We start from the raw sequence: 18,719 nt of genomic DNA, 5'->3' as shown, positions 1-18,719 counted from the left end.
TGTATTCCGCTGATGATCAGATCGAAGGACTGGCTGAATGAATGAAGGTGAACCCGAGTGTTAGGGAGTAGATTAGGAGACAGGGAGGAAGACTAGACTAAGAGGAGGAGGGAAGGAAGGAAGGAAGGAACTGACAAGATTGAAATGCGCCTTTGAAGAACAAAAGCAATGTTTGGATGCTGCGATGAATGGAAAGATCCGAGATGACAAGATTTGATATGACGCAACTTGATCTGTGATGTGGTATGAGAAGATAAGAGTGTCAAATAGGATCACAGGACATCGGTGTAGCAACAAAGGATGTGGAATGAAACATATTCATGGATCCATTACTCATGATACCTGTCACTTCCATATTATCAGTCTATTTACTATTCAGTATAATGCAGGTGCCATTCAATCTCCCGAAGGCTCTTTCTGTCCACTCCTCCTAGCCTAGTTTTGTAGCCTGACATCCCCACACTAATTCACAAATATATATTAGTTGGAAACCTCTAGACCTACAACCAATCAGAGCAACGATATGTGTGACTAGGGCTGAACGATCTATCGTTTGACCGAAAATCGCGATCTCAAGCATTACGATTTTTGGGATTGTCAAAGCTGCGTTTTTTTAGTTTTTTTTTTAAATTTATTTTACAAAAGTGCAATTATTTTGATGCTGATGAGCCATTGAAGCAAGTTTACTTAAGAAAGAGGGCTCCCTTTTTATTTGACTTTTTTGGTTGTTGTTTCTTAGGTACTTGAATAAACAGTCTTGCATTTGAAATCTGTTGCCAGCAGTTTTCATTATTGCATTACCTTAATGGAATTCATTGGTTATATTAATTTATACTGAAACTTGATTTAAAGAAAATAAATCGTGGTTGAAATCGAAACCGCAATCTCTACCAGAAAAATCGCAATTTCAATTTTTTCTTAAAATCGTTCAGCCCTATGTGTGACAAACCAATAGTGATCCCATAGGGCGGTCAAGTCAGCGTATCAACCCGCCAACCATTAGATAAAGGTTTGTGATTGGTCAGACCCGGGCCAGGCCTGCTGGAAATCTGTCTGAACGAGAGGGGGGCCAGAGGCACATGCCAGAGCAAATAAAACAGGAGCTTGCAGATTTGTCTGGTTCCCAGGTTCCTAGATTTCTTTCCTGCCCATAATCGACTATCCCGTCCACTGGGATCACCTCCTTTCATATAGCCAGTCTATTCTTCAATCAATCAATTAAATACAATTCAAACTCAAAAAGACAACGCTTTTATTCAAACCGACTTACAGTGAATACAGACACAAATCATAAGGAAACAGCTCGGAGCAACACCATGCCTTGCTCAAAGGTGCAAACAGGTAGGCTGTGGACATTTCGGGACTGAACCTGGAACCCTTTTGGCTGGTAGTGAACAGCCCTATGCCATTTAACTCTCCTCTCCCCAGTCTATTTTCCAGCGGACTCCACGCGTCGACCTTATCAGCGGCTGCGTCATTCATCAGGTGTTCATCATGTATGTAGGCCTACTATGCCGTGGGCTCGTCAGGGCTGGACACTGAGGAATGTGTCTCCCTCTGCCGCTCCTCTTCATCCCGCTGACCTCTGTCTCTGGATCTACACAGCCATGATGCCGTCTGAATTTCAGATGCTGTTTTTTTATCTCAAAAGAATTGCCAACACACAGACACACACACACACACACACACACACACACACACACACACACACACACACACGATACTGGGAGGAGGAAAACTGAATCTATAAATGCAAATGATTGTGACGCGTTTCACTGGCTATGATGAAGCAAACTTCATAATAAACCACAACAACAACAAGCTCAACGGTCCGTGAATGCTTGAATCGGTTTAGCATTGATTGCCCCCCCCCCCCGTGTGTGTGTGTGTGTGTGTGTGTGTGTGTGTGTGTGTGTGTGTGTGTGTGTGTGTGTGTGTGTGTGTGTGTGTGTGTGTGTGTGTGTGTGTGTGTGTGTGTGTGTTTTAGGGCTTAATTTGTCACTGGGATTTGCTCGGTGATAGATCTCCTGCACTGTTGAAAATTACCATAACGATTATAAAAAAACAACATTACGTTGCCATGGAGACCTTTTTTGCACATTTGAATGAACAAGTCCTCGTTAGCAGTTTTTTGCGTAGCGATAGCGATTCGTAAGTGGAAGATCCACAGCTCAACAACCTCAATAACAATGACGGGTACATTTGAATCGTGGTTCTGAACGCTGCTTGCTAAATTCCCTTTCAAACTCGCTCGCTTGCGCTGATTATTTAATTTGTTTTTTTGTATTAGCAGCAGCAACAGATCTTACTGTATGTACACTACATTCGTTCTGGAAGTGTGTATAAGCCATAAACTGCTGCATAAAACTAAATGCAATGACAAAATGAACGGCGGATGCAATAGGGCTGCAACGTTTAGTCCATTCATCGTTAGTTGGTCAACAGAAATGTATCGGTAATATGAGGATTTGTTAATAATGGACGTAACTTCAGAAAAACATACATTTATGTATTTTATTTAAATTTAATAATTATCATTTAAAATAAGAATAAAATAATAGATGAATAAATTGTAAGTTGCAGACCTAATGTAAAATAAATCACGGATCTTGTTTTAAGAATATTATTATTCCTCGATTTGAATATCAACTTTGCTCCTTATTTCCATCCTGTTTCTTATCCAAAATGCCAAACCATACATGAAATGCACCAAATGTGTTTTGACAAAACCTTTCGTTTCATCTTATTTCCCGGGGAACTTCTAGTACTGGTTCGGCTGTGAGTGCTGGAATATGTTCTTGTGCCACCTGCACCTCATTCAGCGCCAGGCTTTGGATCGGGAGGCTATTTATACATTAAAAAAAGATCTAAAGCCTTCTTCTGCCTCCACAAACTAATTACTGCAGAGACCCACAGAGAGAGTAGCACTTCACTCAGATCCCGCCAGATTTCCCTCATCCTCAAAACACTGAAACCCTTTCATTTTGGGGAAATTTCCTAGCCAATTTTCTGTCGTTTTTTTCTCTGAAGACTGACAAAGAATATTGTTGCATGGAACACAATGTAAAGGTCTGACCTTGTCGTAGAAGAAAGAGTAATACGGTTCTCCAGGGTGAGAACAAATACATTCCGTGATCCTGCAGCACAATCCTTCGACTTCTCCCGCTCGTTTGTGTAAATCAAGATGGTGGACAGCATCGCGGCCTCCGCAGTGTTCCGGATTGATCGTGGCTTTGGGCAAGGTTAAAGCAGTTATGGATACGGTGCGACGCTCGTCTTCCATATTAACAAGATACACGCCGGTGTGAAGAAGGGACGGATATTCCGTTAATGCGGAGGGCGATCAATCAATATCGATCAACGATAGCGCGATGTGTGCCAAACATCTCCCTTCCGAGACCTTGGGGGGAGACCTCGCTGATGGATGATGACACCTGGAAACGCTCGCTGTCGCGGGGAACAATTTCCTCCAAACAGATAGACATGTAATTGAGACGTCGGCATCCAACACGCACGCACACACTTAGTACACTGATGCATAGGCACCCGCGCACACATGTTTTTAGCAAATCTACTAATGCATGCACACTTGTGCATTCATGCACATACACGTGCACGCACAAACACTCACACAATAAAACTCATACACTAACACACACACACACACACATTGTTCACACATTTGTATGCAGACACGCACGTGCACCTTCACACACGCACTAACACACGCGCCTCGACACACATACATATGCACCTTGAGACATGCACCTACACACAAACAGCTATACCCTTTACTTCTCTGTTTTTCTTTGGCTCCCTCTCTCTCACGCTGTCTGATAGCCATGCTCACACCTCGCCAAGACTCACCGGCCAAATAAAAGAATGGTTTAAGAGAAATTCCTTTTTTGTCACTCTCCAAGATTGAGGAGAAGAATGTATAATGAAATCCATACAGCTGTGTTAGCCAGTGGCTATTAGGGCCAGCAGTGCCCAGGGCTAGGCGGGAGCTAATCGCACAAATCAGATTTTAGATTAATAGTTAAATTCTGAAGGGAGACAAGCTCAGTTCCTTGGTGAACGGGGCGTTTAACTTTCTTTCTCTTAATATTAATTAGACCAATTCCTGCTGCCGCAGGCAGGGATCTGTAGTCACGTTATTTGTGAATACAAACTCAGCCAGCAGTTGTAAACGGTAAAAAAAAAACTGTATGTAAAGGTCTCAAGTGAACAGTGAGTGTAGATGGTGCCAACTGTAAAGAAATATCTTTTTTTAGATCCCCTACAGAAAGCTTCATCCACTGGCACAAATGAGTTCTCTTCCGTAGATACGAAACAGGAAACCAGGCTCAACCTCCCCCCATGCCGTTGTTGTTCTCCTTACCCGGACTCGATTCCGTCTCGGCCCAGACATTGTACTATAACATAGTAGGACTGCTGGATTAGAGATTAGACAGGAGCTAATGGATTGAATGCAGGCAAGCAAGGCGATGCTAACAGTAGCTATGAATAAAGATGAGGAAGGACACACAGGATGACATGACTGCTGTGTAAGGAACACACACAGACAAAACCAATTATGATATAAATAAAAACATGAATACATTATTAAATGGCTGGGCAGACGGGATAAATAAAGAACTTCATAGACGGATGGCTGGTTAAACATAGATATTTCGCTTAGACTCCATCCTGTCCGACATTTCAGTTAAACCACAGGGCTTTTATTTAAATTCATTCAGAGCAAATCAATACAACTTTTATTGAAATCGATCCGGAGTTAAGTCAATAAAGGGAAGGAGTGGTGGTCGGATGGACACACACACACACACACACACACACACACACACACGAACACACACACACACACAACCCAAAGACATGGGTGCAGAACCACACACGCAGAAACCACACACAAAGCACCATATAGCACAGACAGAACCACACACACACATGCAGAACCACACACACATTTATAGAACCAGCACTCACATTTACAGAACCAGCACATGCACATGCAGAAACAACCAAACACCCACACACACACACACAAACGCACACACACACAAACAAACACACACTTCCCACCGGGCACCACAACCACACACACAACACACACTGAAATGATATATACGACGTCCAATACAAATCCTTCACAGAGACACACTCAAGGACAGGAGCAGAGAGGAAGGGGGTCCAACACACAGCAGCAGACATTTTGCCCCAGGCCCTGGGTTCACCGGCAGCGACGCACGAAGACTGGAGGGGAGAACTGGGATGGCCTGCCAAGAACAGGCTTTATGCTGACCCGCTACCCCTCAGAAAATCCGTCTTGGATGTTATGTATGCTGTGTATCGCCGTTCAACAGGTCGTGTTAAACAAGACGGCAAAAAAATACAAGGCAGCCATGCTGTGATCTCTGGTCGAGTCTGTACAAATATTGGTTTGGACGCTGGGAGAATACGAAGGCGTAAGGTTTTTTTCTGTCTTGCTCGTGTCTGTTTGGCATTGAGGAGTGAGTGTGTTTGTATCCTTGAATATAAGTATCTCATTCGCACAGACACAGAGACAGAAGCACATGCAGAAACACACACACACACAAACACACACACACACACACCAAGAGCACTATACCTGTATAGCCCTTCTTAGACCGAGACAGACGTTTTCAACACAAATGGCTCAAAACTATTCAAGGCCTCCCAACTGAAGGTCTGTCAGGTTTGTGATGGAGCTTAAGGGGTCTTGCGGTTCATGAAGAGGAGAAATGGTTTGGTGGTTTCTGAGGACACAGACAGAGTCTGCACAACCTTCCCGAAGGACAAAGCTAAGCGTTTTGCGTGCACCCAGGTTCAACGGTAAATTACCTCGAATGAGGTCTCGAAAGAGAATCTAGAAGTGATGGAGAGTCGAGGCCGGGCCCTCATGTCAACTCTCAGCTGCGACCTTTCAGGACCTAAGATTGGGGAACAAAACATCCACACGACACGCTGTGCATCATGCTGGGATAAAAATGGAGTGTGTGTTTGTATACATTGTATATGTTTATGTGCACTTAATGTGTGTGTATTTAACTATGCAAGTTTTCATGTGTTTGCATGTGTGCCTTCATGTGTGTGTTTGTATGTGTAAATGCCCATGTGCCGGCGTATGTGTGTGTGTGTGTGATGCGTGTATGTGTGTATAGTTGGCTTGCATGCGTGGGCTTGCGTGTATTTACATGTGTGCTTGCGTGTACTTGTGTGTGTTCGTACTTTCCTGGGTGTGTACGTATGTCTCGGTGTAACCATGTGTGTGAAACAACACAGCTGCTTTTCAAAGAGCACTCCCATCCTCTCCCCTCCCACCCTCCCTCTGTGGGTCCTGCTGACGAGCTGTACAGAAACAACCAGAACAAAACACACTGACCGCTGGGCCTGAAGGAATCCCAGCAGGGGGAGGACATGGAGAATTGCCCCTTGTGAAGCACTTCCATGGGGGTGTGCCATCTCGGGTGTGATAGCCCTGTCGTAGTATTGTTACTGTCAACCCTCACTGTTCCCTCTTCAGATTAGCCTGCACCGCCTCCTTCACGAGGCAACAACTGTAGTTTACTATAGAAGCTATGATGCTCTTGAGATTAGCCTACCTCTCCTACTACATGTTTGGTTTACTATAGAAGCTACGATGCTAACTAAGAGATCAGCCTCCTTCTCTTGCTACATCTTTTGCTTACTATACAAGTAACAATGTGCCTCATCTTTATTTTATTATAGACTACGACAGATTAGCCTTATTTGATGAAATAATTAGAAAGAAGAAGAGGCGGCCTTTAGAAGGTAACTTTTTCAGTAATTTTGTTAGATGCTTTCATCTGAAGTAATTTACAGCAAATTTAGACATGGGGTCATTTATGAGCGTATGGGTTAAAAGATTCTAACCGTACAGCACGGAGTCCAACAACCCCACAATAGGTTAAGCTGCTCCCAAGGGTGCAGTGATGGGGAGGTTAATGATGGAGATTGTAGCAGGCACTGATGATTAAGATATTATTGTTGTATAGTGTGTGTTGTAAGGAAACATGATCAGGGACGATCCCTTTAAATTGTACCTCTTGCTGTTTATTTACTTTCCAAAACACGACAAGTGTTGATAAATGAAGCTTCCTGTGCCAGATGTTTAATTAGCAGAACCAGCAGAACTGTATCAACGTGTACACACGTAAATGAAAACACTGAAGTGGAAAATATAACAAAAAATGGTGTACCATGTCTGCTTTTCTGATAATGAAATTAGCTAGAGATCAGAGACATGTCAAACAGTGTCAATTATGCATGAGAATGTTCATATCAAACTGCTGGTCTGGCTTCCTAATTTATGCATGTGCATCGTCACACTGATCATGAATACATGCATTTATCCAAAGGTAATTACCAACAGGGCTTAGGGAATCCACCTCAAGGTTTCCCAAATGTAGATTGTGGTTTGGTATTGAACCCAGAACTGCTCTGCTGGGGGTGGAACACCCAAGCCACACGTTTCTATATTTAAAAGGAAAAAATTGCTTTCTCGTAGCCTGTCATATCTGATCACTCCTTCCCCGGGGGGGTCAAACTTTACGACCTTACGGAGCCGCGAGGAGCTAACCCACCCCAGCATGCTCGAGAGACCACAGACAGTTTGGGGGCCAAACTCTTAGGGGTTTGGGGGGGGGGGGGGTGGCAATACCCTCCACAACACGAGCGCGTACCCCCACACCAGCAGTTGCCTGCCCCCAGCCCTCCTGTACCCGGTTCCCCGTCCTCGGCGTTACATCGAGCGGTGGCACCTTTTGAAGTCGCCACACCTGCTCTGCTGTCAAGCCACCGCTCTCTGAAACACATCTGATCACTGGTGCAGGCGGGTGATCACGGACAGGCAATGAAGGGTGGAGGAGGGAGGAGGACAAGTAGAGGGGAGGGGAAGGGAGTGGGAGAGGAGAGTTTAGGAGGAGGTGGAGGAGGGGACGGGGATGACGGAGAAGAGAGGAGGGGGAAAGGAAAGGAGGAAGAGGAGAGGGGGAGGGAGTAGGGAAGATGAGGAGAGAAGAGGAAAGTAGAAATGAGATGAGGAGAGAAGTCGAAAGGGGAATATATGAGATGACAGGAATGGATTAAATCAGATCAGACGATAGAAAAGGGGCGATGAAAAGGAGAGGATATTAGAATGGAAAGGATAGAAAGAGAGGAGACGGGGAGAAAATCGAAAGGGATGAATCGAAAGCCGAAAAGAAGGGAGATGAGAGGAACGGAGGGTATAAGGAATAGAGGAGAGGACGGAGGAGAAGGAACATGAGAGAAAAGATGAAAGGATAGGAGAACAGAGGACCGAAGAGGGGAGAGATGAGAAAGGCATACAGTGGAGGAGAGGCAGAGGCGAAGACAGGATATAACCACTCGATGGGTGGTGTGTTCTCCACAGCACTGCCTTCAGAGGAACATCTCGCTGTGCGGCTGTCAGAGCTGACGTGAAACAGGCCGCGGTTGATGTTCGGGAGGCCTCGTGTTCCACTAGATGTTCTTGCTTCCTTAAGATCCAAACGATGATTAGACATCGTAATTAGACACCAGTGTTTGAATAAAACACTGGAGCTGAGCCGCAGACGAACACAACGCTAGGCTCGCTGTTTTTTTTGTTGGCAGTGGTGCAACGGCAAGTAAAAATGGGTCACGGAAATGAAACTAAATTGATGTTTGCGAATAGCCAGACGGCATTAGCTCAGATGAATGAAATGGATCAATGAGCAAAGATGCAAGGGATCAAGCTTGCGCTGTTCTTCTGATCTTCAGTCTAAAGGCAATTGCTGGATACTTTATTTCTTTCCAACCCGAGAGAAGCATCACTAAAGAGACTAATAGGGATTCTATCAAAGCAGGGATTGTGGGATGTGTTTAATGTTTTACCCTGTAAGCAGAAAGGTAATTCATCAATCCCATGAATGACTAGCAGAATTGAATGACTGCATGCTTCACTTTACCGGCGGACAGCAAGCCCTTTTAATTGAGCAATGGCAGTCCCTTATGCCACTTCATGTTCACGTTTTTTATAGACTTGTGCACTTCTTGCTACCATAATTCAGTGCAATGATAATTAAATCGTGACACCCAGTCACAATTACATTCGGGGAGTTTGATCATTCAGAATTATATTGCTTCCTACGAAAGTACAAATCTGAATGTTTTGTCAGACGAGGGAGACGATGAAAAGGGAGTCAAAGTGAGTACATTGTAATATAACTGACTGCTTGGTGCAGTAAATGGATGACCCAAAAAGTAAATATAGCCTTAAACTTGGATAGTGTTGTGCCAGGACCTCAAACTAGGCACTTGAGTCTTCTCTTTGCTGCCAACTTTTAAGTGATGGTGACGATTAAAACAGTCCAGCTCTATTAAAAATGCATTTCGACTCGGCATACCACTAAAGCTACGGCATTCAAAATGGAGGGCAACCTGCTGGGCTTGGATTCAACATCGATCAGGTCTCAAAATGTGCTCCAGGGACTAGATCGTTGTGTAGCACATGCATTTAAAATGAAACCACAATATGTAATTGAATAAAGTCAAGATGTTAGTTAAGGTAGGTTGTCATTTAATTTTGGCACGTTGCTTCAAAGTTGCATTAATAAAGAAGGTCAATAGCAAACGTGCTTGAGGTAAAAGGTAAAAGTCGCTGATGGTTATAGCATATGCTTATTTTTCCTTCAAGTTCTTTGTTTAGCACAGATCAGTAGCAATAAGGTCTAACCAAGGTATGGAGAAAACCTTTTTAATTAGAGTTACATTCAGCAATTTCTAGCCTGGAATCCCCAGATGAATGGCAAAGTGCATTTAGTCTGGATCGTCTGCGTTCATTTTGGATTTCCAAGAGGCATCACCAAGTGGCATCACCAACTGGCATGGACCAAATTGCCTCTGGGCGCAATATGAAACCAATGCATTGGAAAGCAACGAAACCCAAACAGCACTGAGCGATGAAAAAAATTAATCTTTCTCCTCAACCGAAGCTTTAAGTCGTTTGTTCTTCTTTTAGTGAAAATAGACCATCCATTTTTTTTAATACTTTCTCGTCAGCGGAATCAACAGACTGTTGTACATCAGTGGCAGCCATCTTTGTGGTTGTTGAAAATGCCTCTACCGCACACCTCTGCCTCATATTAGATAATCGGTTGGTCTATCTCGAACTGAGCAGAATTATTTTTGTATGGGAGGGGAGCCAGACCTTATCTGCAAAGCAGATGAAATATGAGCTTGCGAGATTCGTCTTGTTCCCAGGCTAAGCATTTTGACCTTTCAAAAGCCTATTCAAAAGATAAGAAAGGGCTGACTGAATTTGGCCATTCAGGTAGTGCTTGGAGTGTTTGCAACGGACATGTCAAAACGCATGCAGAAATACATTTAAATGCCCAGTCGCACTCATCAATATTTAACCCGGTGTCACGTGATTTCGTGCTAATGCGCATGAACGTTAATCCATTGAATCGTGGCCCAGAACACGATTGTCCGACTTTTTTCGCACTACACAGAACGAAATGTAAACTAATGCATTCTGAATGGGAGCGTCTCTCTCTCTCTCTCTCTCTCTCTCTCTCTCTCTCTCTCTCTCTCTCTCTCTCTCTCTCTCTCTCTCTCTCTCTCTCTCTCTCTCTCTCTCTCTCTCTCTCTCTCTCTCTCTCTCTCTCTCTCTCTCTCTCTCTCTCTCTCTCTCTCTCTCTCTCTCTCTCCGTGGAGCACTTTAATTGTCTGGGTTGTCTGCTTAAAAAATCGGAAATATTGACAAATAAATAGAGTCTGCACTGTACTGTCGGCGCACACTCTCTCTCGTCTGAAAAACGCTCCCATTAAAAATGCATTGGTTTACATTTCGTTCTGTGTAGCATGAAAAAAGTCGGACAATCGTGCTCTGGGACACGATTCAATAGATTAACGTTCATGCGCATGAGCACGAAATCTCGTGATACCGGGTTGCAATATTATGCTCGCAATAGATTGGGATTAGCAAAGCGATCAAAATTATTAATAATTCAATGCAACAATAAAACGATGACAAGAAGGCTGGAGAAAATGTTGAGTTTTGGGGTTGAGGGATTTATCTGACGAAGGATGTCATCCTCCTGTGTTCAAATTGCAAAGTTAAAGTGACTTAACCTTCATGTCGGGGACAATCTGAACAGCTGAAAACCTGAATAATCCTACTTTCTTCAAATGAAAACTGGAGTCTAACAACTAAATGGAGAAACCTTCAGCTGTTAAAGTGCCTCCATTTATTCAATTTTATCCCTTTACAGATATAAACTCTACAAAATATCACCTAGACACAGGCGAAAACACTGGTGCAGTAGAGGTCACTGGTGCAGTAAAGGCTTGCATCACTGGTGTATTAGAGCTCACCGGTCCAGAAGAGGTCACTGTTGCAGTAGAGGTTACTGGTCAAGGAGCGTTCACTGGTGCATTAGAGGCTGGCATCACTGGTGCAGTTGAGGTCCATTGTCCAGAAGTGGTCACTGGTGCAGGAGGGGCTGGTATCACTGGTAAAGTAAAGGTTAGTGGTCAAGGAGTGGTCACTGGTGCATCAGAGGTCACTGGTGGTGCAGTAGAGGCTGGCATCACTGGTACAGTAAAGGTTACTGGTCAAGAAGAGGTCACTGGTGCAGTAGAGGTTGAGAGTGGTCTGGTCCAGATCACGGACTCAGGTCTCATGCGCTACAGAGGAAATATAGGATGTCAGGCCTTTCAGCCTCCATATCACCTAGTAAGACCTAGTCGATCAGGGTAAAGGTCATTGACTCCAGCGGACTCAATGGGGACAGCATCGTCTTGCTGTGACCATGGCAACAGCAGATGCTGGAGCCAGCGGCGACATATTGCAACATAACATTGTGTGAGACAAAACTGCCTAACGCAAGACTATTTTGGGTTAAACGGGTGACTGCAGGAGTCCACTTACAAATTTGAAAAGAGCTGCCAACGAAGTTAAAAGGCAAAGCCAAGAATTATTTAAAGAAAATCACGGTTCAGATTGGTAGGCTTCATTTACAAACCATGCCATTAACAAATCCTGGCTCCCAGCAAACGTTTTGAGTATCCCCACAACAGCATTGTAGAGCAAAGCAGTCACTCAACATTGTTCAAAAAATCTAAATCCAACAATGCACATCGAAAGACTAAAGCAGCATAATTGACGGACAGACACGACAAAAGGGACATTTGTGAAACTTGAAAAGTTTGTAAATGGTTTGTTGGACCATTTACATTTTCGTTTTCGTTTCGTTAATCTGAATGTTCAGGTCACCCATGGTTCTATGTCGCACGTGTTAAATAAAAATGTTCAACTGAAATGGAATGGAAGGGAATTAATCTGCGTGTTTGCTTAACAGGGCTATTCTAAACTTTTTTGTGCCGAAGGCTTAACGTCCCTGCTCATTAATGAAGTTTCACGTTGACTCTGGAAATCATGACATATCTAAGCATTGCTTCGGAGTAATCAACCTTAGACTATTATAGTATTACACTTCTGAAGCATATCAAAGAAGTGTTCCGAGTTCTCATTTTCCATTAGTGCGTGTGCGTGTGTTTGCATTTGTATTTGTTTGAGTGTTTGATTGTGTGTGTCTGTTCTTGTTTTTACCTGTACATGTGTGCTTGTATATGTCTGGGAGTTTGTTTGGATACATATGTGTTTGTTTATGGGTGAACATGTGCGTTTGTTACGTATGCGCATGTGTATTTATTATGTGTGTTTGAGAGGATGGATTGCACACACACACACACACACACACACACACACACACACACACACACACACACACACACACACACACACACACACACACACACACACACACACACACACACACACACACACACACACACACACACACTCTCCTACCACCTGCAAACAAAAACTTGTTCCACTTCCGTCAGCATATCGCCTTGCCGCTGCCATTATGCTAAATAACTCACCGGTGTGTAAACCGTATGTAAATGGAAAACACAAGCATGCCCTGGCAAAATTACAGTCATAAATCTGTTCAAACGCGTCCTAATAATCCGAACGCAGAGCAGAGCCTTTCCCGCCTTGTTCAGCTTTTAGATTCAGTTTTTTCCCCGACACTTAGATCTTCGCCGTTCATCAGAGCGGCGTTGCGGGGAGAGCGACGTGTCAATTTGCGAGACTCTGAGCTCTGATTGTCAGCGTAATTGTCTGTGCCGTGTCGGTCGCTTTCACCGCAACCCCCCTGCATTCTAAATATGTTTTTACTTAGCTCGATGCATTCCCGGTCGCACACTCAACAGCGCTAGTTGCGTTAAAAAAACGTATCACACGACCGCAGGGTTTGTGTCAAGAAGAGTCGTCCGACCGTGAGTAATTTAATTATTCGAGGAGCCATTTTGAGGTGTTTCAATGGCGACGGCGGTGTATTGATTGACGTAGGGGGAAGCAAAGTGTTTAGAAAGGCAAACTTTATTTCTGATATGCCGAGACGTGGATTGGCTGTTATGAAAGCCTGAGCCACAGGATGATACAACTCTACATCGAGACGTGATGACCCAGAGTTCTGTAAGATCAAGGTGTTTATGCTACAAAGAAGGCATCAAGCATCATTTCAGAAGTGAGGGGTACAAATTGTTCAGAGGTCTATTGAGTGATTCATCATCCTCTCGCATTCAGTTGCACCTCTACTTAGTGGCTACATAACCACAAACAGCACAGCACCATTTTACATTTGCCACTAAGCATCATGTGTGGGAACACTAAGACCAGTGGCGGCTGGTGATCAAAAATGTTGGTGGGGCACAGTAATAGACAGGGGGTCTGGGGTTCCCCCCCCCCCCCTTAAATTTTTTTGAATTAAATAGATTTGATTTCCTGTATTCTGATGCATTTTGGGGATGGCCACTACCTATTTACCTACTATTCATTCAGATTCATAGCCTACATCCTGACTTGCAGGGCCTGGACAAGCTTACACTGCATATACAGACCTACTTTATGGCCATTCGACCAGCCATTGCTATTTTACCCATTGTTGTTATTCTGATATTGAGACGAATCATGATCACTGTCCTATAGTCCCATTCTTTGTGAGTCTCAATGTCTACTTCAAATGCAGTTAGAAATATGGGACAGTTGCTTCATTTTGTTTATATGCTACAGGCTGAAAGACTAAATAAATATGTAACTTACTTGCTCCACTGACTAAGACAAATGGTATGACCTATAACTGCTTTCTTTCAAACACAAATAATGCAGTAGTCAAATAATATCTGCAAATAAATAATAAACAGAAAGTCTCTTTGAAATTAAATATAAACTACATATTTAAACATCCATGTCAGTATTTACCTTTTGAACTAAGGGAATCAAAGACTACAGGCTCTCCTGATTAACTTTATTACAAAATAATATTTTCAGTTCTAGATTTCTTTTAGACCCAAGTAGAAACAATAATATAATAAAAATGAAATAATGGTTATATTAACTAAAAAGTAATAAAGTTTCGATGTTGATTATCCTCTAGTTAAATAACTGTGATGTTAACATTTGTGGCCCTTCTTTGGACCTTGGGTGACGTCTGGCCACATTTGTTATTCATTTATTAGACTATATGTATTTTTCGAACTTAGCATGGACTGCAAGGTGCATTAAGTTTTTCCATGAAAGCAATACTGGGTGCCCCCAGACATGGTGTTATCACATGTCAGCCATGGTCTAGTCACAAATATGTGCAAAACAACCGTGAGCACAAGTTCTCACGGTTGTTGTGCTTACTTTGGAATAATACAAGTAAAAAAGTATTTTGCAGTAAAACAACTCTTAAAAGTACAATTTATCCAAAAAGTTACTCAAGGAAAATGTAACAGGGTAATTGTCACTAGTTACTTCCACCTCTGCACCTAGCAAGCGACTTAACATAGGTAGGCTAACAGTTAACAATTGTTAACTAGCTTAACTTGATATATTGACATCTATTAGTCAGTCATCATTTAGTTAAACACCATGCAACAACATTACTCAACTTACAGGGTTTGTTTGGAAAAAACAAGGTAAAGTTTTTTGCCTCTTGGCTGCTGGTTTGCTCAACATGCTTGAAACAGATCTAAATCAACGTCTCTGTGATTGAAATTACAACACGACACTGGTGTTTGCCACCTGGCTCCGCCTGCTCATGGTGCGTTCAAAGGCGGCTCGGAAAAACGTGTTTCCACGAGTTGAACGGTTGTAATGGCTGTAAAAAGTGCGGGGGGGGGACAGAGGGCACACATACGGGAAGTGCCTGAGACATGCACGCCCGGTTGTAGAGTGGGACTGCAGCAAATGTTGTCTTGATTAACGACCAACAAATGCTTTTCAAACTGCAGAGTTGTCTCTCGGTCATATCCGCACCATGCCGGCTGAATGTGACAAAGGTGAATGAATTAATAGGAGGATTGTTTTGAGAGAACGGCATTGTTTTCAAGAGGATTCGACTGAGAACGACTGAGCCTGTCTGGACAGGTAAAAAAACGAATGTTTGAAAAATATGACCTTCAAGGTTCACGTAATCGCAAAACTTTACCAGTCAACAACATTGATAAGGGCATGTTCATGAAGAGTTGCCAGTATACGAAAGAAAGCCTTATACATGGAAACAGCATCACGTGTCCGATCAGCCAGAAAGTGAATAGGAATTAATAGGAATTAGTAATTACAAATTTGCAATAAAGAAAATAATCCAAAATCATACGAGTTAAAATGTCGTACATTCAGACGCAATGAGCTGAAGACTGTTCAGGTAACACACGCACACCATATCAAGAGACATCCTCCTCCTTTACAGTCAACGAAAACAGTTCCAAAAATACTTCCCCCATGGGAGGATTTTCAAAAGAGGTAGGCCTACCAGGGATCTGAAGAGCATATGGTTGAGTCTGAGCAGACACAAAATAAACCCTGGGGCGAGCAGCGTGTGTTTTTTCCCCCGGTATATTAAAAGAGTGGGGCCTGCTGTTTGGATATTACCAGGGTTCTGCATTATGAGATGCAGGTATTGGACCACTGAGTATGTATCATATAACTGAGACGGTACGAGGGAAACTGGACCCATAGCAATCAAACACAGCAGGCCATTCAGAGTGCCGTCATAGGCATGAAACACACATTACATCTAGAAGACGATCAATAAAGGAAAATCAATTGAAAGAGAAATGTACAACGAAAGGAAGCCGGTATTAGGCAAAACATTGTAGATGTTTTATGATGAAATGCAGGGGATGTAAGTTAAAACATGGCAGAAGTTTAATAATAGTTTTAGTGCTCTGGTTCTATGTAATTTAATACCTGTTCTATCTATTTTTGCTGTGTTGTATGTTTTTTATGTGTCCTTCCCTTCTTGGCTAGGTCTTGCATGGAAAATAGATTTTAATCTCAAGGGACTAACATATATATATATATATATATATATATATAACGTGTAAAAAAAAAAAAAGCCACGGTAACACAGTGGGGATGTGATGTGTTTCAGTGTCTCCTCAGGCGAGCATCGGACCAGGTCGGGTTGTCTGATGCACCAGTAAATGGTACCTGGTAAATGGACCGCATTTATGTGTTCATGGATTTTCTATCCGCTACTGCGATGGAAAGTGCTCTGTGGTTTTAATGCCTCACACTCACCTAGACTAACACGCAGGAACACACACACACACACACACACACACACACACACACACACACACACACACACACACACACACATACAAACACATAAACATCCCGAATTGTTTATCAAATTTGTGTTTCTTTTCAACAACATACCTATAGCACGTTGTAATGTGAAGCCAACCCTATTATTCTCAAGAAATGAGTTGTATTTATAAATACACCACGAAAAGGATATATTTTCCAATCACAAAATGTACCCACACATGATGCATTAATTTATCTGTATTTATCTGTAGAGAAAACACATGATAGTTAGGCTAGGCCACACACAAAGAGAAACACAAGCGTACACACACAAACTCTTTAAACACACACGAAAAAACAAACACTCTATACACACAAACAACTTAGAGACACACACACCCACACTCTTTACACACAATCACTGTACACACTCATGCACACACAAACACCTTACACACACACACACCCACACACACACACAAACAGACACACACACACACACAAACACACAAACTTCACACACTACACTCTACACACACCTCTGTTTGCTGCAGGGACTGTTGAAAAGCTCATTATAAAGTTGTCCTGGTGCCCAGAACACTGGACATCTCCTGCCCTCTGAACCGTCTCTCTGCGCGGTGGAGGAGGAGACCAAAGCCCTCGTCCACAATGAGCCCAGGGACTTCACACAGTAATGGTGGCTGACGCTAACTTAGCCTGGGTATAAGGGCAACAAACTGTTTTTTTTACTTTTGTTTCCAAATGTTTTGCCCGGGGGGGGGATGGGGCGTGCGCTTGGGTTAAATCTGATTTGAATGATTAATGAGGATTATTAATGAAGTTAAAATAGATGCATTCAAAACTGTGGAATAAAAGCCAGTTTAGGACTGTATAGCGCACCTGTTTTGGGAACAACTGGCTTTCACACAGGTTAATGCCATGCACACAGACCAGAGCAGACAGAGGGACAGACAAGCGGGCTTCAATCCACAGAAACAACTGGTCTCGTTTTAGTGGACGAGGAATATGAATTCAGTTATTTGTTATTCATTCTAAATAGTCTCAAGACTACATAGTGTTTTGAACCTGTTTCAGGGACACGACTAGACACCTTGCACACAGAGCACAAAATCCCCGGAAACGTCTGGGTTTATCCTCTCATTGGGCCTTCTAAGGCGTCCTGTTTATTCAGGTGTTCACCTCACTTTTGTGTTTGTGAATGCGCCTCTTACCACGACACCAGGTGTGTCTGACGGCTTTATATGTGTGAGCATGGTAAAGAAAAAACGGAAGCAGTCCTTAAATGTCAGATCCTATGTAAGAAGAGATAAATCTAAAAAGAAAGGCAGACAACTCTCTGCGTCGCAGCGTCCTCTTCACTGCACACATCAGTACATGGTTCTGTGCTCTCTCCCTCCAAGGCATTACCACACCCGATACAGCTCTACACCCGACGGAGGCCGTGTCTCTGGATTGCCAGGTAGGGGGTGATGAACACAAACAAAGACCTGTCCCTCCGATGAGACCACCTACCACGCTGACACATGATGCTCTGGTGAATTAGAGTAAAGTAGGGGAGAAGTCAAACATCTGATCACACCCAGAACATCACAGCCAACGAGGGAAGTGTTTAAACCAACTGTTTGAACCGTTTTGAACCGTTTTTTAAAAGCATTTAGCACATAATTTAAATTTTTCAAGCACATTTCTTTAACAGCTTTTTTAATTAGCATTTAAATAGTATCTATAGTTCAAAAAGCGAATAAGGCGTGGGACACATCGATGCAGGAACATCAATCGATATGTTGATTTGAGTTTGAGCTCTTCAACATAAGTAGCCAACATTTTGGCGACACAACTTTTCATAGCATTGCTAAGAAAAAGCATTGGTAAGAAAAAAGGGCCCGTATTGGTCCGTAGATGGACAGTTCTCCAGGGGGGTGCGCCATTAACACCCACCTGTCTCTGTGGCCCTGGGCGACTGTCTGTTCCGAGGCAGCTTGGGCCCCTAGGTGTTGTGCTGTCCTCGCAAATGGCGTAT

The 18,719-nt window shown here is 43.1% G+C and overlaps 1 long non-coding RNA gene across 1 annotated transcript in view; it reads right to left on the bottom strand.

The window, feature by feature from the left end:
- The window catches only part of LOC130374617 (uncharacterized), a 73,124-nt gene extending 57,996 nt beyond the window's left edge, over positions 1-15,128 (bottom strand). The window contains exons 1-2 of the long non-coding RNA XR_008893634.1: positions 15,038-15,128; positions 11,404-11,540 (exon numbers count right to left, since the gene is read on the bottom strand). This is a non-coding gene — a long non-coding RNA (uncharacterized LOC130374617). The remainder of the gene's footprint in view (positions 1-11,403; positions 11,541-15,037) is intronic.
- Between the last annotated feature and the right edge of the window lie 3,591 nt (positions 15,129-18,719).

The sequence above is a fragment of the Gadus chalcogrammus genome, chromosome 21 (assembly GCF_026213295.1).
Source record: "Gadus chalcogrammus isolate NIFS_2021 chromosome 21, NIFS_Gcha_1.0, whole genome shotgun sequence".
NCBI classification, from domain to species: Eukaryota; Metazoa; Chordata; class Actinopteri; order Gadiformes; family Gadidae; genus Gadus; species Gadus chalcogrammus.
This window is presented reverse-complemented; position numbering and strand designations above follow the sequence as displayed.